This window comes from Equus przewalskii, chromosome 1 (assembly GCF_037783145.1).
Source record: "Equus przewalskii isolate Varuska chromosome 1, EquPr2, whole genome shotgun sequence".
In the NCBI taxonomy this organism is placed as follows: Eukaryota; Metazoa; Chordata; class Mammalia; order Perissodactyla; family Equidae; genus Equus; species Equus przewalskii.
In genome coordinates, this window is record NC_091831.1 from 52721605 (window position 1) to 52746169 (window position 24565).

Sequence of the window (24565 nt, forward strand, 5' to 3'; positions counted from 1 at the left end):
TCCAATCACAACAGGACTTTGCAACCCATCCACATACCGATCTCCAACTTGGAACAATTCCTCCTTCTTTGATCCAACACTTGAATTCTTCTAAATCAAACCTCCCTATACATGTCAGTGAACAGTTCGACTGCACACATACTTTACAGCGTTTTTAAAAAGTAGTTTTAAAAATCCCAGTTGTGGTTTTTTTTCAGGGCCATTAGTGATTAATAATCAACTCCAAAAACTCTCTGGCCCAATAAAAACTTATAAATGTCGATTTCTTACAGATCTTCCTAAACCTCTCCTCCAAAAAGAGAAAAAAGTTACCTTTTTTAAAGGAGTTTACACAAGTAATCTGAATGTTTAAAATAAACATAAAGCTTTTATCCACTTTCTTAAAACACCCAAGCTGAGCTGTTCCAAGTGGAAAACATGGCCACTGCTAATAGGTTAGAAACCAAAATTACAAGGAAGACACATTTTAATCATCATGGTCTAACTCTGCTAAAGTAAAGACCAAATATAGAACTGTAATCGAAAAACAAAGGAAAACAGTGTGCAGAAATGCATATTGGCAAGTTGTGAGAAAAATTTAATTTTACTTGTGCAATTTTATTTCCTGGTCCACTCTTTCAGCACACTGTATAATACTTAGCACATCATCCTGAATTAAGGAGCCAGTAAAATAACCTGGTGAAAACAACCTAATATATGAAAAGAAGAAAGGCAGAGTAAGAAGATCTACATTCAGATACCAAATTATCAATGATCTGCTTTATGATCTTGGGCCTGAGACTACTGTTACCACAGGAATTTGCCTGCTTCCTAATCTCAGTGATATTCTAGAAGCAAGTCAGAAAATATAAGTGGAGTAGTTTAAGAAAAGAGATGCAAATGACACTATTACATGAATCCCATTCACTAACATTTTTAGTTTCGCATAAAACTGCCAGCTGATTTCAATTTTGTAAACAAACACCTCTAATGGACCCCTAGCAACCCTCTCTACATGCTGAACGCTCTTCACTTAAGTGCTCTGAAAAGCATCTGAATCCACCAAATCAATTAAAATACTTTAAGGGCAGAAACAAAGTCTTTTAGAAGGCCATATATCCTCATAATATTTTGAATCAAACATCTAATATTCTTAGTATTATATTCCAAATAGTATTCTATGAATCCCTTGACTACAGCCAGTGCCTACAATTTATTTACAAGAAAAAAAAATCCCTAATTTGTAAATATTTTCCTTTTGGAGAAACTTGAAATGCATTTTTTAAAATGTAGAATAAAAAGGACTTAAAAGATTTTGGGGAGCTGGCCCGGTGGCGCAGTGGTTAAGTTCGCACGTACCGCTTCTCGGCGGCCCGGAATTCACCGGTTCGGATCCAGGTGCAGACATAGCACCGCTTGGCACACCATGCTATGGTAGGCGTCACACATACAAAGTAGAGGAAGATGGGCACGGATGTCAGCTCAGCAAAAAAGAGGAGGACTGGCAGTAGTTAGCTCAGGGCTAATCTTCCTCAAAATAAAATAAAATAAAATAAAAATTTTAAAAAAGGATTTTGTTTGTTTACTGGCATTTTTTGCTTTGTTTCAGGGAGTATTTATATTATTTTTATTTTTGCCAGCAAATCATAGCTTTAAATAACATGCAATTAAAATAAATTTTAAAGTCAGATTTAAAACTTGAGAATATTTGTTCAATCAGTTCCTTTACATCCTTTACTTTCATAAAGATGCTCAGAAAACGCCAGTATTAGTCAACGTAAGGAAGAGTTAGAGTATTTTTCACTATATAGGCAAAGAGGGTGACACAGAAGGATTTAAAATGATTACTTACAGACGCTGAAAAACGAGAACTACAGACTAAATCTTCTACTCTTTCCACCGCCACATGTAAATGTGAACATTAAATATATCCACACACTGACATCAAGCAAACCTCATACATCAAATACCTTAATCTATATAGAAGATACATTGGGGGATTATTTCATTTTTTTAAAAAATCCACAAAAACTTACTCATAAAAACTATTTGGTTTATTTTTAAAAACCTGACTCATAAAGGAAGGAAATGTATTCACTGAAATGATGAGGGCCATAGTTATCCACTTGATTATCAATAATTATTTCGTGATGTTTAGTTTCAATAAGCAAACAGCCCACTAGTTATAAATTTTTCACTTTTTGACTTGGTGTAATGATAGAAAGGCCAATTATCTGCTCTCATACATACCAGTATTTTGTGTCACTATAGGTATCCATTTTAAACACAGAAAATGCAAACAGATTTAAAAAACTTTAGTGCATGTATCCTGTAATAATATTAGCCACCATTTATGGAACACTTACTATGTGTCAGACACTATGCTAAGTACTTTACACGTTATCTCACTTTATTTTAAAAACGAAGAGAATGAGGTTTAGAGAAGTTTGGTTACTTGCCTAAGAATACATATTAAGGAACTGGGATTCAAAACCAGGCCAGGCCTTATGATTTCAAAGCCCCCTGCATCATGCTAAAAAGTCACTTAAAAGAAACACAAAGGTCAGTCACTAAGTTGCTACCTCCTTATTAATACAAATTATTCATAACTGATTTGTTTATTTGGCACTTACTATGTGTCTCACATCCTGCAAAGTTCTGAAGATAGGGCCTCTGTCCTTGAGAAGCTCAGTCTATCTGGAAAGATAGACAATAGAAATGCCTTGGTTTGTGTATTTAAGGAAGTATCAATACAATGGTATAAAGATTAGTGCATTTTATTTATTTATTTTTTTTTTCAGATTTTATTTTTTCCTTTTTCTCCCCAAAGCCCCTCCGGTACATAGTTGTATATTCTTCACTGTGGGTCCTTCTAGTTGTGGTATGTGGGATGCTGCCTCAGTGTGGTTTGATGAGCAGTGCCATGTCCGCGCCCAGGATTCGAACCAACGAAACACTGGGCCACCTGCAGCAGAGCACAAGAACTTAATCACTCGGCCACAGGGCCAGCCCCAAGTTTAGTGCATTTTAACAAACAAATTTCAAATCTATTATAACTTGGAGGCTTATATTAATTGTCAAATGTAAGAACTGGATTGGGTTATCAGTCTTAGACTATATACAGGGGTACATCTAGGAACTGTGGAAGCCAGTATTAAAATGAAGGAAGCCAAGAGTTTCATTCAAATGAATTATGCAAGTGGAAAACCAAGAATAGAATAGAATAGAAATGTATGTTACCATGTTTATTATTAAACCTTAAATAATTTTTATTTAGGTATTTCCCTAAGCACTTATTTAAACTGAATTACTGAGTTACATTTATGATAATGATAAAATAACCCAAATATCACTTCCTCAAGGAAGCTGTCTCTGATTCCCAGACTAGGTCAAATCTCCGATTATGGATTTTCAAAACATTCCCTATTTGTCTTAGTACTTATCACAACTGTATTTATATCATTTATGGTGTAATTGATTGCTTTACATTTGTCTCCCTTGATAGAATAAGGGCAAGGACAATGTTTCTCGTTCATAACTATATTCTCAGCAACTTCTAAGCCTTATGTAGAGTAGATACTCAACAAATGTTATTGAATTAATTAATGAACAAATATGGCAAAATCTACCTTTTTCAAAATTCAACCCAACTAAGAGGAACTTAGAATCCCTACATCAAGAGTCATAAGTAAGAGTTCATGTTCTTCCTACAGGGTTATTCATCACCTTCAAAATAATGTCTTACATACATTATCTCATTTCATCATGGAGGTACATTGTAAAGCCTTCATAAAACTTAACCTTCACCAGAAAAGCAAGGTTGTTCCTGGGGATAATTTCTAAAGAACAGATACAGAGAAAGAATTACAATTCACAACAAAAACATTCATTTCGTTATCAAACTACCAATTTAATGCAAACTCAAAAATGAGTATATATCCAAAACACTAGTCTATTCTTAATATTATAAAGAGAATATTCTCAATGTCTTTGATGGAGCCAATATACAAATGTAACTTTTGACTGTCTTCTTGATGCCATGTGGAATGAGCAGGAGAGAGAAAAAAGAAGGGAGGGTAGAAAGAGAGGAAGGAAGGAGAAAAGAAGCAATCTCTACCGGGCCTTCTAACTGTATGCTCTCCACATTTGTTACCAGTTTCCAATTTAAATTCTGGCTGTACAGAAACCTACCATTTCTTTTCAACATTTTCTACTAAAAATAAGATTCTAAATCTGATTTTTAATGATAAAAAATTTAAAAATTTAGAAAGAATACACATAGCATTGGAAATTTCCTAATCTGTTGAATGAGGAGCTACAAGAAACAAGGAAATGGAAAGTCTCCATTGAGCATTCAGCAAGGGTCTTCCCAGGGTGTCCCATACTTTTTGTTTGTTCAACACCTCTCTCATAAATGCTCCTACCATTAACCACCATTAAAATATGCTGGATGGCAGTTTGCATTTTGCATCTCCCACTGTCAGATTAGCTCCTTTACTTACGAACAGGTTAGGTTCCTAAAGGGTTATGTTCCTATTAGGCTCACAAGCTTTCGCTATTACCGAATGTTAGTAGTGGCAGAACTAACAGTCTTAGAGTATGGCTCTGTTCATATCTATGAAAGTTAATTAAGGAAAAGAGCTTCTGTACTTATATTTAAAGCTATAAATGAGGGAAAGTCAAAGTAAAATATAAAATAAAAAATAATACTAATTCAAAATCTCAGAAGGCTAACTATATTCCATCGATGTTCTTCCCCAAAGATGCAGCTAGATTCTACATAACGAAGAAAATTTATGATCAAGAACACAGAGCTCCGAGGCACATTTCTCAAATTTTGAAGCATCTGGCTTCAAAGAAACAAAACCAAAACAAAACAAGACCTAGCAGTGAAATATGGGGAATCTTTGGTCATGCTTTTCTTTGGCACATTTTAGAAAAAGCCACATGATTACAAATAATGAGATTTATAACACATTACAAAACATAAATATGTAATAAAAATAAATTACTCTATATAAAGGAAAAGCATTGTCTTCTGGCTCCACATGTGTTTCCCTACTACAGATAATTTATTTATTCAATTAAAGAGAGTGTATAAAATAGTGCTCCAATTCCATGGCCCACGTTCACAGCAGCTCAGTATTTAAAGGCCCCTAGATTTTTCCTTTAAAAATCACAATTGACACATATGAAAACCAGACCTCAAAAAAAGACTAACTACAAATTTGAAATTCAAATCAACATCCCAAAACATTCTGCTACTCTAGGGCACACTATGAAATTATCTAAGATGAAATGGCCAAGAGAACTACTCAGAAAACTATCCAACTTCACTTTTCACAAAATATGCAAACCCTTGAGTTAAAACTGGTCAATTCCAATTCCATAGAGCCATTTACAGATGGATATTTTAAGACGTATATTCCAAATGCAGCAACCTAGAAATTAGCAGTCACATAATGTAGTATAATAAAGAGCAGGAGTCAAGAAAGTCTAGGTTATTTCTACCACTAACTACAATATACTTTGGGCAAACCACTTTGCTTCTCTAGAAATCATATATAAAATGTAGAGGCTGACATAATCTTTAAAGCTCCTAAAAATTTGCTCCTAAGGCTTCTGAATAATTCTGCAAATAGCAAAGTATACTTACGTGTCACGTGATGGGTTCAAACCTGAAAAACGTTAAAGGATTGATAAAAGTAATCTTCCTTCGGAAAACAAATGTTGTTAGCCAGAAAGGTTGTATCTCAAAGGTCTCACAGAAGATATACACGTCAATCATCAATACATACATACTAATAATACAGACCAAAGGACTTCCCAATTAAACAACAATTTTTAAACACCATATAGAATTGCTTCTTTCTTCTGCTCTTCAAATTTGCTCTTAAAACAATCATATTAAAATAATCTATCAGAACTAACTTCAAATGGAGGAATTTTTGAGATACTCTGCATTACAAATATCTTCTATATCTGAAACATGTACCTTGCATGCCTTTATATTTTTCTTTGTTTATAACACCTAAAAATCCTTTTTCAACAATTCTAACTACAAAAACTATCTTAAAATCAACTGTTTCATTTGCTTTTATATCCAAATTTACATGGATGCTTCTTCCCCCATATGCAATGTTTTTGATATTCACAATTTTAAATTGTTATACAAATATGCTAATATCTTTATGTTTCAACCTTCAGTCATGCTTAGAAAATATGTAAGTATTCTTCTGTATATTCTTCTAGTAGTTTTAAAATGCAAATTTATATAATGCCTTCAAAATTTGATGATAATATCTACCCCTGAGGGAGGAACAGGAAATCATCCTGGCCACAAACAATAGAGGTCCACTGCTACTGGGAGAAAAGCAGGATTACTGAGAAGAGAGGGAAACAATGCCTGCCTAAGACTAACAATGGTCTAGGACAAAAGATCAGCCCTCATGCCCACCACCATAAAGCTAGCCAGTTCCCAAGGCCCCATGCCCACCACCACAAGGTAAACCAGCTTACGGTAATAAGTAACAGCACTCTACTAATAGAGAAGGAACAAAAGAGTACTAAGAGAGCCTCTCTGAAGTACAGATGTGCAAGTAAGGCCTACAGATATAGGTGGAGTAAAAACATTGAGTTAAAACTTTCTAGTAAATTAACCTCCACCTTAAGCATGAGATGGTGATAGAAGTATTTAAAGTAGATGATGCACTGAAGGTAACGAAAGCAACAAAAAAACATAAACCCTAAACAATAAGCCTAACTATGAGGGTGACTTCCCCAGTCACCAAGGCACTACATGTATGTAGAGGTTACCACTACTTTTTCTATAAGTTGTATAAAAACATCTAGTTAAGTTCTTCCATCTGTACCATTCATTCCAATAAAGTAATGTGGTACACCCTCTTACAAATCATAAACCACACAAAATCTCAAGAGCAAAGAGGAGACAAAACAATCAAGAGAAGCCAACTTAGAGAGCTCAAATGTTGGAACTATCAGCCAAGGAATTTAAAATAATTATAAATAATGATGAAGGCTCAAATGGAACAGGTAAACAATATGCTTGATCAGATGGCAAATATCAGAGATAGAAACTACAAGAATTGAACAGAAACGTTGAGCATCAAACTGAAATGCTAAAAATGAGAAAGGCAATAATAAAAATGTTTAAAAGCCTTTGATAATCTCATCAACATATTTGACATAGCTGAGGAAAAAAAATCAATAATCTTGAACATTGTGTGTCAATACAGAAATTGCCAAAGCTGACAGTAAAAAGGAAAAAAAAGTGGGAAAAAGATCTACACAAACAGGAGAGAACAGTTTCCAACTCATTTCATGACACCAGCAGTACTCTGATACCAAAATCAGACAAAGAAATTAAAAGAAAACTACAGATGGTTATCCCTTATAGTTCAAAAATCCTCAACAAAATATTAGCAAATCAAATTCAGTAACTCATAAAAAGTATAATACACCACAACCATTAGGGGTTTATCCCAGGAATGCAAGTTGATTCAATATTTAAAGATCAGTCAGCGTAATTCACCATATCAACAGACAAGAAGACAAGAAGAAAAATATGATGACATCAACGAATGCAAAAAATAAGCATTTGAGAAAATCCAACCCCCATTCATGATAAAATTCTCAACACATCAGGAAGAGAAGAGCACTGTTCAATCTGATAAAGTGCATCCACTAAAAACTTACTGCTAACATCATATTAAATAGTAAAAGACTATTTTCCCCCAAAGATTCAGAACGAAGAAAGGACATCAGCTGTCACCACTCCCATTCAATAATAACATACTCAAAATCCTAGGAAGCGCAATAAGATAAGAAAAAAGAAATAAAAGGCATATAGATTGAAAAGGAAGAAATAAAGCTGCCTCTACTTGCAAATGGCATGCTATCTACCCAGAAAATCACAAAGAATCTTCAAAGAAGCTCCTAGAACTAATGAGTGAGTTTAGCAAAGTTGCAGGATACAAGATCAATATGCAAACATCAATTATATCTCTATATACTAGAATCAAAAAATTGGAAATGCAAATTTAAAAACAGTACCACTTATAAAAGCATCAAAAAACATAAAAATGCGTATAAGTGCAATAAAACATACACAAGATCTCTATGCTGAAACTACAAAGTATTGATGTATGAAAGAAGACCTAAATAAGTGGAGAGACATACCATGCACATGTATTAGAAGACTTAGTTCTCCCCAAATTGATCTACAAATTCAAAGTAATCTCAATCAAAATGCCAGGAAATTTTTTTATGTTAATATTGATGAGTTGATTCTAATATCAGCAAGGTAAAGCACAGAAGCTGGAACAGCCAAAATAATTTTGAAGAGAAAAAGTTGGAAGACTATCTTACCTCAGGACTATATTATAAAGCTACATTAATCAACTCAGCATGACATTAGCAAAAGAGTAATCAGATGAACCGAACAAAATGGAGAGTCCAGAAACAGACCCACACATATTTGGTCAATTGATCTCTGACAAAGGTAAAAATGCAATTCAATGGAGAAAGCATAGTCTCTTCAACAAATGGTGCTAGAAGAATTAGACACCGATTTGCCAAAAAAAATGAACCTAGACCCATATCTCACACCATATACTAAAATTAATTCAAACTGGATCATAGACCTAAATGTAAAATATAAAACTAAAAACTTTTAGAAGACAATATAGAAAATTTCCATGACACTGAGTTAGGCAAAAGTTTCTTAAAATCTACAAAACTCATAAAATTAAAAATTAAACACTATTGAAATTAAAAACCTCTCTCTAAAGGTCATAGACTGGGAGAAAATATTTGCAAAATACATATGTGATAAAGGATTGGCATCCAGAATATTTAAAGAACTCTCAAAACTCAATAATAAAAAAAAGTTTTCTTTAATGGGCAAAAGATTTGAACATCACATAAGCTATGAATGACAAATAAGCACATGAAAAGTCAATCAACATCATTAGGTATTAGGAAAATGAAAAGTAAAACTAGAATGAGATGCTACTATACACTTATCAGGATGGCTAAAATTAAAAGAAAAAGAAAACTGGCAATACCAAATATTGAGGAAGATGAAGAGCAATTAGAACTCTCCTAGTGGTAGCTGAGAGGAGTACAAAATGATTACAGGCACTCTGCAAAACAGTTTGGTAGTTTCTAATAAAGTTAAACATACACTTTTCATATAACCCAGCAATCCCACTTTTAAGTATTTACCCAAGTGAAATAAAAACCTATGTTCACACAAAAACCTATACTCAAATGTTTATAGCCGTTTTATCTGTAACTGCTGGAAACAACCGGCTCAAGTGCAGAATGAACAAACTTTGGAATGCTACTCAACAATAAAAAACAACCGAGTACTGATTGGTACATGCAACAATATGGATGAACCCCCGCAGTTCCAGGATCCCCAAGGCCACAATCAGTTTCAGTGATTCACTAGGACTCACAAAATTCAAGAGCCATTTTACTCATGGTTATAGTTTATTATAACAACAGGATATAGATTAAAATCAGTAAAAGAAGAGATTAAAATCAGTAAAAGAAGAGGGGCATAGAGCAGGGTCTAAGAGACACTAAGCTTCCACTTGTCCTCTCGGAGTTGTACAGACAGCTCCTATTTCTCCCAGAAAGAATGTGTGACAACATGTACGGAATACTGACAACCCAGGAAACTCACCTGAGGCTTGGTGTCCTGAAAGGTAGGTATGACTGACCATTTGCATGGCCGACCTTAGTCTCCAGATTCTCCACAGGTCAAGCTGATACCACATGGCCCAAGGCCTCCACCACACTGTCAACACAGGTAACCTGGGGTGGCCAAAGTGTCCCAAGTAAACAAAGACACTCTCCTCAGGCAGGATATCCCAAGGGCTTAGTGGTTACCTCCCAGGAGCCGGGCAAGGGCCAAACCTTAGGCAACTGAGTTGCCCATTCCTTGGGCAACTGAGCTAATTTACTCAAAACAACACTTGACACTAGATGTGCGAGGTTTTTTTTCCTCACACCAACTTATTCTCCAACTCTCCAGACACCAATTGGGTGTCCTACAATTCATTTCAATTCTGACCCTAACTACTCAGGCAGTGGCAGACTCCTCAGGCTTTTGGGTTCCATCCCACAAGACTGCCCTCACTTCAGATGCCAGTTGCAACTAACAGGTCCATAGATTTACCCATACTTCTGCTGGATTTGGTTACAGGGTCAGGGGGCTTCTCACAATCCCACCCCCTTTCAGGTTCAATAATTTGCTAGAAGGGCTCACAAAAATCCAGAGAACACTTACTATTATTAGTTTATTATAAAGGACACAAATGAACAGCCAGAATAAGGGGCACATAGGGCAAGGTCAAGATGGGTCCTGAGCACAGGAGCTTCTGTCTCCATAGAGTTGGTGTGTGCCACCCTCCTAGCAAGTGGATGCATCTACCAACTCTGAAGCTCTTTGAATCCCATTGTTAAAGGGTTTTTATGTAGGTTCTATTATGTAGGCATGCTTGATTAAATCATTGGCCATTGTTCACCAAGCTCAATCTCTAACCCCTCTCCCCTCCTTGGAGGTCCAGGGCTGAGGCTGAAAGTCACAACCCTCTAATCACACAATTGGCTTCTTTAGCAACCAGCCCCCATCCTGAAGCTATCTAGGGGCCCACCAAGAGTCCTTAACATTAACTCAGGTATGGTTGCAAAAGGCTTGTTATGAATAACAAAGAGGCTCCTTTCAGAATATTAAAAGGGTCTTAGGAGCTCTGTACCAGGAACCAGGGACAAAGAAGAAATATGTATTTCTTATGTCACAGGAATGCTATTCCTTTACTGCACAACGTCAAATGCATTATACTAAGTGAAAGCAACCAAATCCAAAAGGCTATGAAGTATATGATTCCATTTACATGACATTCTAGAAAAAGCAAAACTATAGGGACAGAAAATAGACCAGTGACTGTTAAACTATGGTGTGTAGGGGAGGACTTGTCTATCAAGGGGCACAAGATAATAATCTATATCTTGATTGTGATGGTGGTTACACAAATATATGTGCTTATCAAAACTCACAGAACCAGGCCAGCCCCGGTTAAGCTCAGCGTACTCCACTTTGGCGTCCCAGGTTTGGTTCCCAGGCATGGACCTACATCACTCATCTGTCAGTGGCGGCAGCTCACATACAAAATAAGCAAGATTGGCAGATAGGCAGTGGATCCTGGCTAAAGGCGAATCTTTCCTAGCAAAAAAAAAAACCTCACAGAACCATACACAGAGAACAATGATGTTTACTGTTGGTGAATTATACCTCAATTAACCTGAGTAAGACAACCAATAATATATATACTACACTCACCCAAAGCAACTTCATTCCTTAAAAATGGAAAATATAAAGATTATGTAAGTAAGAAGACGGATGTCTTTGCTAATTGAAAAGCAACAGAAAATTGTATTTCTACCCTATAGGTACTTTAGAAAAATTATGTATGCACACAGCCGAAGGAAAATATTTTGATTCATTGGCTGGGAGAATTATGTGTGACTATTTTTTTCTCTTCTACTTCAAGTTCCATTAATATTGTCCACATAATAACAAACAAAATAAGCCACTTAAATTTTTTTATATAGGTGATAGTGTAATATTGATAGGCAGAATTCCAAAATGATCTCCAATGATCCATGCCCTATAATCCTCCCTCCTTGAGTTTGGGTGGGTCTTGCAACTTGTTTCTGACCAATGGAATATGGCAAAGGTGATGGGATATCACTCCCATGATTACGTTATTTTAAATGGCAAAGGTGAAAAGATTTGCAAATGTAATTAATTGGCTACCCTAACTGGTTGACATTAAATTACTCGAAAGGGAGATTTTCCTGGGTGGGCCTAAATCATAAGGTGAGCCCTTTAAAAGAGGGCCTAGAAGTCAGAGGGCCTAGAGGTCAGAGACTTTCCTGCCAGCCTTGAAAAAGCAATCTGACCTGAGTTCTACAGCTGGAAGGAAATGAATTCAGCCAACAACCACGTGAGCTTGGAAGAAGACCTAGAACCTCAATGACACCTCAGCTCTGGCCAACATTTTGATTTGCAGCCTAGTGAGACTCTGAGCAGAGGATTCAGCTTAAACTGTGCCCAGACTCCTGATCCATGGAAACTGTGAGATAATAAATCTGTGTTGTTTAAAGCTGCTAACTGGGCCAATTTGTTAAGCAGCAATAGAAAACTAATCCGGTAATTAAAGTTATTTTCTGGAAAACTTGGCTTTACCCATGGGTACTCCCTTGGCTCATCTGAAATTAGAGGAAATGCCCTGTTCTTGTTAGGCATTCCGATTTTCACAAAAGAATGTGAACCTTAACACAGCTTCACTGAATAATGGTTCAGATTTAATCAATAGCACAGAAGACCTGTATTTCAGATAGTTGCCAGGAAATATAACCTCAAATTCACTGCTGCCCAATACCTAGGAAAAGCACCACACAAAACAACACTTATCAAGAACCGTCTGCAGGATACTTTACACAGTCCATCTAGTTACTCTAAAGCTTAGATTCCTTGGGGAGTTAGTATCAAAATCTCTAAAGAAATAGATGATAATGGTATTTTAAATGCCTATTTTAACTCAATACTTTTACATTTTAAAAAATACTTATTTTTGAGATGAATCACAGAAAACGAAATTCAGTAAAATTTTCTTGGCCAACAGGAATAGCTATAAGGAAATTTCTATTTTATTGATTACATTTACTAATTTGCAATAGAGGGTTAGTTGGGAAGAAGTCATAACACAAATGGAGGGGAAGAGGGGTAAATGGATAGGAAGTTTTTATGTTTATCTAAGCTTTTAAAAGATGGGACAAGAGTCCAGCCCCATGGCATAGTGGTCAAGTTCTGCTTCAGAGGCCTAGGTTCACGAGTTCAGATCGCAGGCACAGACCTACACCACTGGTCAGCCATGCTGTGGCAGCAACCCACATATAACGTGGAAGAAGACTGGCACAGATGTAAGCTCAGGGCTAATCTTCCTCAAGCAAAACAAACGAAAAAAAAGATGGGAATGAGACCTCTAATAAATTCTACAGGGGAACCCTACACAGCAGAGAGTGAGGTTCCTAGAATGTATCATACTGACTTGCCATAAAGCTGGTTTCACTGGAATTAATCGTAGGTGGGATTCCACTGGTCATTTTCAGGAATGTTACAAAAAACAGATTCTATTTATTGGAAGGATGTGGTTTAAAATGCTTTTCACACTGTATTACATGGTGTCCTCAAGAATACTATCAAAGAAAACTTCTTTTTGGTCTTAATATTAGGAAAAGTCATGCTTTTCCCTAGTAGGTATTTTGTTTTCATCATATAGACTCTATGAATTATGTTACTGAGCCAGTTTTCTTTCTAGGAAGTGTGCTAGCAAACTTTATGCTACACATTTTTTAGGTTTTGTTTAATTTTTTCAACATTTTGTTCTGAAAATTTTCAAATACTTACATAAGTAAGGAGATAGAAGAATGAATGCCCATGCAACTTAGCAATACCTCATTTTTCCTACCCTACAACTTTTCTCTCTTTTTCGGAGAGGTGGTGGATTATTTTAGAGCAAATTCCAGACATCATATGATTTCACTTATAAGTAGGAAAGAATGTATCACTATCAAAGACTTTTCTTTAAATTGACACTACAATGCCATTATCACATCTGACAAAATTAGCAACAATTCCTCAATATCATCCAATACATAGTTCATGTTCAAATTCTAAACATCTCAAAAATGAAATTTTTACTGTTGATTTGTCTAAACAAGGAACTAAACAAGAAGACACATTGTGTCTGATTGAAATATCTATTTAAATTTCCTTTAATCTGTAACAACAAGTCATTTGTCTTGCAGAATTTCTCACATCCTAAATTTAGCTGACTGTTTTCTCATGGTGTTAACTTATTACTCCATTCTTCATATTTCCTGTAAACTGTAGTAAGATCTAGAGACATGATTCATTTTCAGTCTTTTGGCAAGAATACTACATAGGGGATATGTGTATTTCCTAATCCATCACATCAGGACACAGAATGTCTGGTTGTCCTACTTAAAGTGATGTTCGGATTGGTTACTGAAGTGTTCAGTTGATGCCAGCCTGATTCACCCAATGATCATTCTCTATTATTTACTTAGGGGTTACCCAAAGGTGATATGCTAATTCTATCATTCCATCTGCATTTATTATCTGGAATTATTCAAAAAGGACTTCCCCTAATCAACTATTTAGTCATCTTGAAATGCAACTTATAAAGGAAACACCATAAACATTCTTGATTCTTTCCATTTACAAATTCTTAGAATAATGAAAACTGGTGATCAAGCACCTTTCAAAGCTATGATACTTATTTATTAATATCAATTTCTTTCTGTCTTTCTCACTAACTTCTAAGTTGTGTTATCTTGACTGAATTCTATGGAAATAAATATAATGATAATATATTCAGAATTCTTTGGACAGATTCCTGAATGCTAATGTGAAGTACTGAGAACTTTTAACACTGAAAAGATGAACTGAGTAATTTTAACAAAAATAGGGCCTCTTTCAGTAACTGACAATTTTGAACAGAGACAGCAGTGAAGGTAGCACCAAGAAACAATTTTTTTTGGTGGGGAGAGAGGGGGATTCCTAGACTTTTTTTTCTCCCCAAAAAACAACATTCTTCCTCATGTCCTTAAAAACTGCTTCAAAATCTTTTGTGTATCTTTGGGATAGAGCATGGATGTATATAGAGGATCATCGAGAACACTATAGGTATCGTATAGGTAGAAGAATTGTACGAAGCAATACAATAAAATCTCTCAAGCAATAGAGAAAGTCATAGATGAGAAACAAAATTTGCTTCCCTAGAACTACTTTCTGACAGTTAAAACCATCATGTGATTCCAAACCACAGGGTATCTATACCTCCCGTAACTAACCAGGAAAGCAGAAATGTACACGATGTATACAACTAAGTAAAATATAACACGGCAAGTGCTATAAAGCAGTATAATTAGTTCCCCCTGGAACACCAAAGTAAGTAATTGTACTGGAACTGTTTTAAGAATGCTTCCCAGGGAAGATGACATGACTTTTAAGTTATGTTTTAAAAGTTAAGAAGCATTTTTGTGATAAGTAAGGTAAAAAGAAAAATTATTTCATAGGAGGAAAAAGAGCATAAAATACACATTGGCGTTTGGAAATATGTGTAGTGTTTAGAGGATAATCAAGTTGTGTGGTATAAGTTACATATAAAGTGCCCAGTGAGGGGCTGCTACACAAGAGGTTACTATAAAATGTTTCGTATGCTTCTAGCACATTATGGATTTTTTTTTTTTTTTTTTTTTGCTTTTTGATGAGGAAGATGGGCACTGAGCTAACATCTGTTGCCAATCTTCCCCCTTTGTTTTTTTCTCTCCAAAGTCCCAGTACCTAGTTGTGTAACCTAGCTGTAAATCATTCTAGTTCTTCCGTGTGGGATGCCGCCACAGCTTGGTTTGATGAGCGGTGTGTAGGTCTGTGCCTAGGATCTGAACCAGCAAACCCCAGGCCACTGAAGCAGAGAGCACAAACTTAACCACTCAGCCACGCAGCCAGCCCCTAGCACACTATATATGCTATGATACATTGCCGACACTTTCTCTTTAAAGCATTCAGAGACACAGAATATTTTTAAGCCAAGTGATACGATCAGACTTGGTTTTTACAGAAACAAATCTACTAATAAAGTGAAGAACAGAAAAGGAAAAGACAATAGAAACAGAAAGACCAGGTACAGAAGACTATTTTAATATCTAAGACAAGGACTGTGAAAAGGAATAAGTCAGGAGTTTAGGGGCTGGACCAATTCAAGAGCCACAGTAGACAGAGAACTACCAGGATTTACTATACGTAACTTATCAAAGATGAGCTCCAGATTCCTACTTTGGAGGATTAAGACAATGAGAATCCTAGTAACCAAAAAGAGGAAAGATTTTTGAGAAGACTAAATAGTATCAGTAGCTTCCTTTGGTTAGGAGGATTATCATAGATTCTGTGTTTTCTACTTCTTCCTACTTTTCTGGGTTTTCCAAATACAGGACTGTAGAATAGTATTATGAAAGAATAAGTACCTGTTACTTTGACAATTTAAAAAATCATCTTAAAAATAGTATGCTTTAAAGTATAGTATTTAGTTTTATTTCAGAGATGGTCCAATCAGACAGAATTGTTCCACTGCCAATATAAAAGGTCCTGGTCCAGTTGCGAAGGATTCATATTTAATCACGAAACAAATAACAGACAGAGCCCATCTTTCGAAAAAATTTAAGACCCTGAGGGGGCTTCCAAGATACATTCAAAGGAGGTAGTAAAGAATTGTTCAGAAACAGCCTAAAATGTAGTTTTACAAGCCAGGACCACTCCAAGGCCTGGCACCCTAGACTGGTAGCACTGAAAGTTGTAAAGATATCCCTCAGTGTGTGTAATTGACAATTTTTAAATGTTATTATATAATAATAATTATTATTCATCATAGCTAGTGTGAATGCCTATTGATAGAGGCACCATTTCTGATAGAATGCACTTCTGGCACAAATATTTTTTTGCTACATTCCTGACACATCACTCAACAAAAACTAGATGGATAACAAATGAGAAAGTCCAGGACTCTAGCTACTTGAATTAAAAAAAAAAGGTTCCTTTTTTGTGAGTTTAATGAAACTCCTTTCCTGACTATCATTCTATGTCACAGTATATGAATTTTCTGGCAGGGAACTGCTAAGCATTTTCATCATATCCCCTCTCCAGCCCATAATTCATATTTGTATGTTAGATAAATTATGCTTAATATAACCACACTGTAGACTCATCAGAAGGACTAAGGCTCATATTAGTAAATTTAATAAATGCCATTCATATGCTGACACATTACAAAATTATTTTAAACACTGTTGTATACTGAATCCTCAAATGTTTTACTAAATTCTACTCATACTAATTGAGTAATAAACTATAAGTGTTTTTCTTCAGGAACCAGATAGAATTTCCTTGATTATAGGTATAATAAAAAATAACATGAAGCTTTCTTCTAGACTAAAACTTGACAAACAGTTGTAGAATGGAATAGTTTTTAATCTTATTTTAGATAATTTGTATTATACAATTTTAAAAATATTAAAATATCTTAATTTTAAATTTAGATTTGAGAAACTTCTGCTTGGAAATTATGTGGCTAGAAAATGTCCAAACTCATATTTATTACAACTAACAAATCTACTGGATAAAATATTTATGTTTTAAAACAGTAGACACTTATTTCCTTTTAAAAATAAGCTGAACTAGGGGTCAGCCTGGTGGCGCGGTGGTTAAGTTGCACATTCTGGTTCGGCGGCCCAGAGTTCACCGGTTCGCATGCCCAGTGCAGACCTATGCACCACTTACCAAGCCATGCTGTGGCAGGCATCCCACATATAAAAGAGAGGAAGATGTTCACAGATGTTAGCTCAGAGCCAGTCTTCTTCAGCAAAAAGAGGAGTATTGGCAGCAGATGTTAGCTCAGGGCTAATCGTCCTCAAAAACACAAACAAACAACAACAAAAAAACACTGGGAAAAAATAAGCTGAACTATTTGGTTTTTGTTTGTTTAGTTTTTTTTGCTTTTTTCCTTTAAAAAATATGAGCAGTACTCAAACTGAACAAATAGACTTTCTTAATTCTGTGGCTTTGAAAGTTCATTTAGAAGCTTCATTTAACAAAAGACATTTCCGAAATAAACCACAGTCAATTACAGATCATCCATATATGATTTATTAACTGTATATTTTCAATGTCTTCTCCTGCCACCCAGTGTATTTTTGGACCTTTTTCATGACTTCAGTTAGTAATGGAAACATTTCTTTTAGAAATAAATTAATCTCTAGTTTATTCAGAATAGATCATTTTAGGGATAGAAAGAAGGTAAAAATCAGAGGACAAATAAAACCCAAAAAACAAAGTAATAAAACACATGGGAGGAGGAAGAGACAAACAAGCAGGAAGGAAGTATGTGGAGAAGAGAAACCCAAGCCAGCAAGAGAATCATAGGCTTCCTTTGGATTAAAGACTGTACACCAGAAGCTGCAAGAAGATGGGGAAAAATGCCAAATTTCCATTCTTTCACATCCTCATCTAGACATGCGAACTTACATTATGTATACAGTACATTCCAATGTCACAAGCACATTTTAAAATTATATGCCTTTCAACTTATTTTTGGCTATATATTGATCTAGTGTAGAGAGATGTAATTAATCAGAAAATATTTTAACATTCTTGATTGACAGTCAGTATAATTTAACAGTGGTTAAGAGAGCAAACTCAGACTAAACTCTCTGAATCCTAATCCCAGTTCCACCAGTGACTAGCTGTATGACCCTGGGCAAGTAACTTGCTCTCTCCATGCCTCAGTTTCCTCACCTGTAAAATGGGAATAATAATAGTTCCTACATAAAGAAACTGCTGTGAGGATCAAATGAGTGAGTACATGTTCCACGCTTAAAACAGAGTTGCATAAAGGAAGAACTCACTAAGTATTAGGTATTTCCAAGAAAGGTAATGGCCCATTTGTTTATTCTTTAAAATCAGTGAAATGCCTCCTATTTTTAAAAACTTTAAAATTTAAAAATTCCCAATTACCATATACAGTTGATCTAATCCAACTATGATCATTTTCTAAAATTTCAACACCTCCAGTCTAAATAACTATCCTCATAAAGGAACTCATCTCACATTGGAATAACCATAACATCTAATGTAAAAGAACTATAAATCAATCAAAATGATCTTTAATATGAGTCAACTAGACTGTTTCTTATTATTCATCATGAAGACAATGAAGTAATTATCTAAGAAATTTACTAGTTTAATTCCCCCATAAAAATTAATACAATTTAAAGAGGATAAAACACTATTTTCAGTCACAGATAAAGCATGAAATATTAAAACAATCTAGTCATTTCTACAAAATACTCATCACAAAACATAGCGTAACATTAGCTCCCAGGTAAGCTGTTGCAATAAGTCCAGATCAAGGGCTCAGCTTTGGCACTACTGACATTTTGAGACAGACGATTCTTTGTTTGGGGGAGAAAGAGCTGTCCTGTGTGTTGCAGGATGTTTAGCAGCACCCTGACCTATACCCACTAAATGAAATAACACCTTCCCTCTCACCCCTTTAGTATCCCTACCCACCTTGTGACAACCAAAAGTGTCTTCAGACATTGTCAAACAACCCCTAACAGGCAAAATCACCCCCAGTTGCTCTAGATTGTGAGACAAGTTCTTTTAGTTCTAACAAACAGGGGTTATAATACAACCAGGTTTCCCCCTCCCACTCCTTTTTTTTCTTTTGGCTATTTCCTTGAAAACTTCGCAAAAAAATGGATTACCTGCCCACAATACATTTTTGAATCTTGATAATACCTGCAAATAAGATTGCAGCTGGTGTCCATTTTACACTTACTTAATTCTCTGCAGAAACCAAAAGGATGTAATTCTTCCTTAATACATTATTTTTAAAACCACAACTCATTTTAAATTTGCCCTTTTGGCATTACGATTGAAAATTTTAATCATATCTTCCCTTTAAACCAAACACATTATGTTGCCAATCATGAGCACAGTACTTCCACAAAGGTAAGCTAACACTTAATAGCACGTGAAATCTATTAAGCTTGTGATTAGCATTTAACATGAATTATCTCATTTAGTTGTAACAATATCCTTACGAGGCATTATTATGTCCACTTTTTCAGGTGAGGAACTTGAGGTTAAGAAAGAATAGCCTAAGTCACACTGCTAGTAGGTGAGAGTCAAGATAGGATTGCTAGTCTCCAAAGCCAGCGTTTACACTCACTACACCAGATGTCCTTCCTTATGAATGACTCTAAGAATAATCATGTCAAAATACTGAGTCAATGAACCTCTTCTCTTTTGAGATAATACTGCTTTCCTCATTGAAGAATTTTAGAAAATATAACTTTTAGTGTATTTAACTTTTCCAAATGAACATTACCTTTTTCCCAATATTCAGACCCTCTCTCCTCAGAAGTAGCACAGAGCTTGTTGGAACTTCTATAGCGGCCTTTGCGATAGGTGAATTTGTAGTTGAAGAACTTGAGTTTTGTGAAAAAATAAGGTTGAAAACATAAGATCTTGATCAAACCAATGAAAGCAATGACAAACTTACTTATAACTTCATTTATATTTTTAAAAAATGGAAAAAGGTAAGGAGACTATCCATTCCAATTTATATATCTAAAATCAACTATAGTGAGTATTACACATTTAATTTCTGTTGACCTTTAATTCTGAAATAATAATGATGGATTTCCGACAATGGCTAGTCTCAGCGAAAGTGGAGGAAAGAAAGAAGGAAGGAAACCCTTGATTTTCCTCAGTTTTCCTGGTCCCACTACTGCAACATCCGGAGGATACTAGGATCTGGATATCCTAGGGTCTAATGCTGCTCTCCTCTCCCTTCATTCACTGGAGGGATGAGTTAGGATTTGACATAATTTTTTTTTAACTTCTGAGAATTATCTCTTCTTTGCTGCACAAATTAAAAAAAGAAAATCCAGAAATAGAAGTATATCCACTAAACAGATAACATCAACACTAGCCTCTTAAGGATTAAATGAAATAGTTCATATAAAACAACTAGCACAGTGCCAGGCACAGAGTAAGTGCTCAGTAAACCTTAGCTGTCTATCATTTTTGTTGTTGTTAAAAGGAAACGTTAGCATGCTTTCAAAACATAGAGAAAAGAATCTATGGTTCTTCCTGAAATACTTTCTGTGCTCTCATATCTTTCAACACTTGTTCTTGCAAAACCCCCTTGTTTGGGGTTGTCCTCAGAGAACGCAAGTTTTCCTTACAATCTCCATTTTGCCTCACAAATCTTTCTTCAAACAAAACAAAACAGTAGCAGAAAAAAAAAAATGGAAGAGAAAGTTATCGAAAAGATATTCCATCTCCCTTTCTCAAGGCCAATGTCCTCTTCCTTTTTCTGAGCCTGTGAGAGTTCAGTGTAGAATAATGAATGACATCTTATCCTAGAAACAAAATTCTCGCAATTGACAAAAAGGTATTACAAATATACTCCAATTTACTCAAATTCTGAATTAGAACTCATATTCAGAAAAGCATCACTGTGCATGTTTTATTTCCATGAATGACCAGAAGCACTTTGAATGCAGAGACTGGGGACTTTTAACTCCTCCATAGCAACGGACACAACGCCTAGCACAAAAGAATCATTTAGTAAAAGTGTTATAATGAATGAATTAATGTTTTAACTCAATTAACTCAATTTAACCAAAAATTACACCTGTTAATTTATTCAACAAATACTTGTCAAGGCCAACCTTGCGCCAGGCACTGATGTCTATTATGGGGATCCAAAAGTGAACAGGAGAGACACGGCCTCTGCTCTCACAAAGTTTACGGCGTAGTAGACATAGACACAAGTACAAAGACCTTTACAATTCAGTATTAAGAAGTAAGAAATCCAAGTGAATATACTAAACAGATGGATGAATGGGAGGATAGCAGCACACAGAAGGAGCAACAAATCCAAGTTTGGGGTCGGCGCAGTGATCAGGAAAAATGATAGGTCTGATGAAGCCTAAAGAATGAATGAAAGTCAGCCCAAGAAGGGGGGAAGGTAAAGGATTTCAGACAAATGTAAAAAATTGAAAGCTTAAAAGCACAAGCCATATTTGAGCAACTGAGAGAAATTCAGTACAGTATGACTGAAGCTTGGAACACTTAATGGGGCAGGGAGGATTTGGGGACAGAGGGATATGGGCTGAGGAAACTGGAGTGGCGAGAGCTGAGGGTGGACAAATTAGCAGGGGCCTAGCAAAAGGCACCTTACGAAGTTTGGATTTAAGACTAGTGGTAAGAGGAGGCATTTAAGGATTTAAACAGGGAAGTAATGGAATCAGATTTGCATTTAGAATGATTAATCCACTGCGGCATGGAAAATGGATACAGAAGAATAATTAAGAGTTTGTTGCAATAAGTTAGCTTATTTTATCTCTTCCTGTAACTTTATTGCTTCTCTCTCTAATGGCACCTTACTGGCATTTAAAAAACAAACTCCCTTAAATGCACATCACCTTGCAGCTACTATTCTCTCTCTCAACTTACATTATAGTCACATTTCTTCAACGTCCTTTCTCCAAATAACCCTCCCTGGCTCACTTCTCACTTTCCCCAGGACTCCAATCAAATACTACTCTAAACTGAGGCTTTCTCTGCACTCTATATATAACAGCACCTCCTTTCCCAGCTCTGACATTCCCTAACCCCATCACCACGACCATCTGACACTAGGGGCAAGGCACTAGGCTAGGTTCACAACAGCCATGATTATGGGTGAAGAAAATAATACTAAAGGCTAACTTGCCAAAGGTCACAAAATTAGTTAAATGAAGGTGCCAGAATTCAAACTCAGATAAGCTCATGGTTGGTATCACAAAGTTGAGGGAGGACAAATCTAATATTTCTATTTTCTCTTTGAAGAGAAGATAAGGTCATCTGCTAAGAATAAGAGGAAGGAAATGAGGAAATTTGAGGAGAATAAAGAAGGTCTGAAATAGCCCCATGAAAGCATTAAAGGACTGCCAGGCACAATTAAGCACCCAGCTGAATCAGAAAATATGGATTTATGGTGACAATGACCTGTGTGATTTTTCACCAGGAATACAGGTGAAAAGGCAAATAAGGCATACAGATGACTAATGGTTCTCAACAAAGGAGGATGGGGTGGGCAATTTTGTCCCCTTGGCAAATTTGGCAATGTCTGGAGACAATTTTGATTGTCATAACCTGCAGGAGAGGGCTTTCTACTGGCATCTCATGGATAGAGGCCAGGGATGCTCCTAAACATTCCACAATGCACAAGACAGCCTCCCACAACAAAGTATTATCTGGTCCAAAGTGTTAACGGTGGTGAGGTGGAGAAACCCTGGGTGAGACCGATCCAGGTTGGGAGATGTCCTAGGCACATCAATGGAGAGACAGTAAGACAAGGGAGACACTGATCAGAGCTAAGGTGATAGACCATGAGGGTAGATATAGAAAAATTTTAATATGTGAGGGGCCTGAGAGGGCATCGCCAATGGGAAGGACAAAGCAGCCCCTGTATTTGAAATGCGTGAATGGCTGACATATCAGCAAAGAGAGGACATTCCTACTGGCTGAGCGCAGAGGCAGGAAAACCAAAAGTGCACCAAAGAGAAAAATCGCTAGCCTGGAGAAGGTAGTGATGGATAATAAGGACAGAAAGATCTGGAGCCAATTTATGAAGTCCTTCTATACCAGGTTTTATCCTACATTCCAAGAAAATCTAATATTTTAAAAAATGGAACAGCAAAGACGAAAGTAACAGTTCAGGAAGACAGAGCTGGAGGGGCAAGCATTGGAGATGAATTAGGACAGGGGAAATAGGAGACAAAGAGGTCACTTAGGAGATTACTACAGTTATCCAGGAATAATGTGATAAAGGCGCTGACAGTTTTCAGCCTTGAGTGAGAAAAGAGAGGAAAATATGTGAACCAAGCAGGATGCGAGTATTTTTCACATTCATTATCTCCTTTATCCCTCACTTCAAATTTATAGAAAAGGTATATTATTCCCATTTTACAGATGAGGAAACTGAGATATGGAGAGGTAAAAAGAAGTGTACGTGGTCATACAGCATGCATGACAGATCCGGAATTCACTTCAGAATGATGTGATTCCAAATTCCTACTTTTTAGGAATTGACACATTAAAAGCTGTGACTTTTAAAATGGGGGGCGGGTGGGAGAAGATGGGCCTATATGTTTGCACACATCTATTTCATAACCTCAGTACTTCATAGTCATAGCATAGATTCACATATGTGAACAGCTCTAGGAGGGACTTAAGGCCCTCCTAGTATGCCCTGCTTTCAAACAAGAGTGGGGATCCATCAGACCAGAAGACCTCATCCACATGGAGCCTCCCTAGAGCCAGAAAAACAGCATTTTAAACAATAATAGTCTTAAGCTACCTATCTCAGATTAAGGCCAGTTCAGTGCTTAGATAAAAGAAAATATGAAATGCACATTAGAAAAAAAAGAGACAACTATCCTAACATTTCCGTGAAAAATCATTAAGCTCAGGTTCTTTTCAAAATGAATCCTAAAAAAATTGCCGGCCGGGTGGCGTAGTGGTTAAGTTCGCATGCTCCACTTTGATGGCCCAGGGTTCACAGGTTCAGATTCCAGGCATGGACCTACACACTACTCATCAAGCCGTGCTGTAGCGGCATCCGACATACAAAATAGAAGAAGACTGGCACAAATGTTAGCCCAGTGACAATCTTCCTCAAGCAAAAAGAGGAAGATTGGCAACAGATGTTAGCTCAGGGCCAATTTTCCTCACCAAAAATATAAAAAATAAAAATTGCTGTCATATATTTAAAGATAATACTACTGACACTCTATCAGGGACATGTTTTCAGAGTTGATCACAACCATTTAATTAATAAGACGGCAATAAACA

At 36.1% G+C, this 24565-nt stretch overlaps 1 protein-coding gene across 4 annotated transcripts in view; it reads right to left on the reverse strand.

Annotated features, from left to right (window-relative positions):
* JMJD1C (jumonji domain containing 1C) overlaps window positions 1–24565 on the reverse strand; it is a 346491-nt gene that overhangs the window by 287764 nt on the left and 34162 nt on the right. The gene's annotated exons all lie outside the window — the stretch shown is intronic.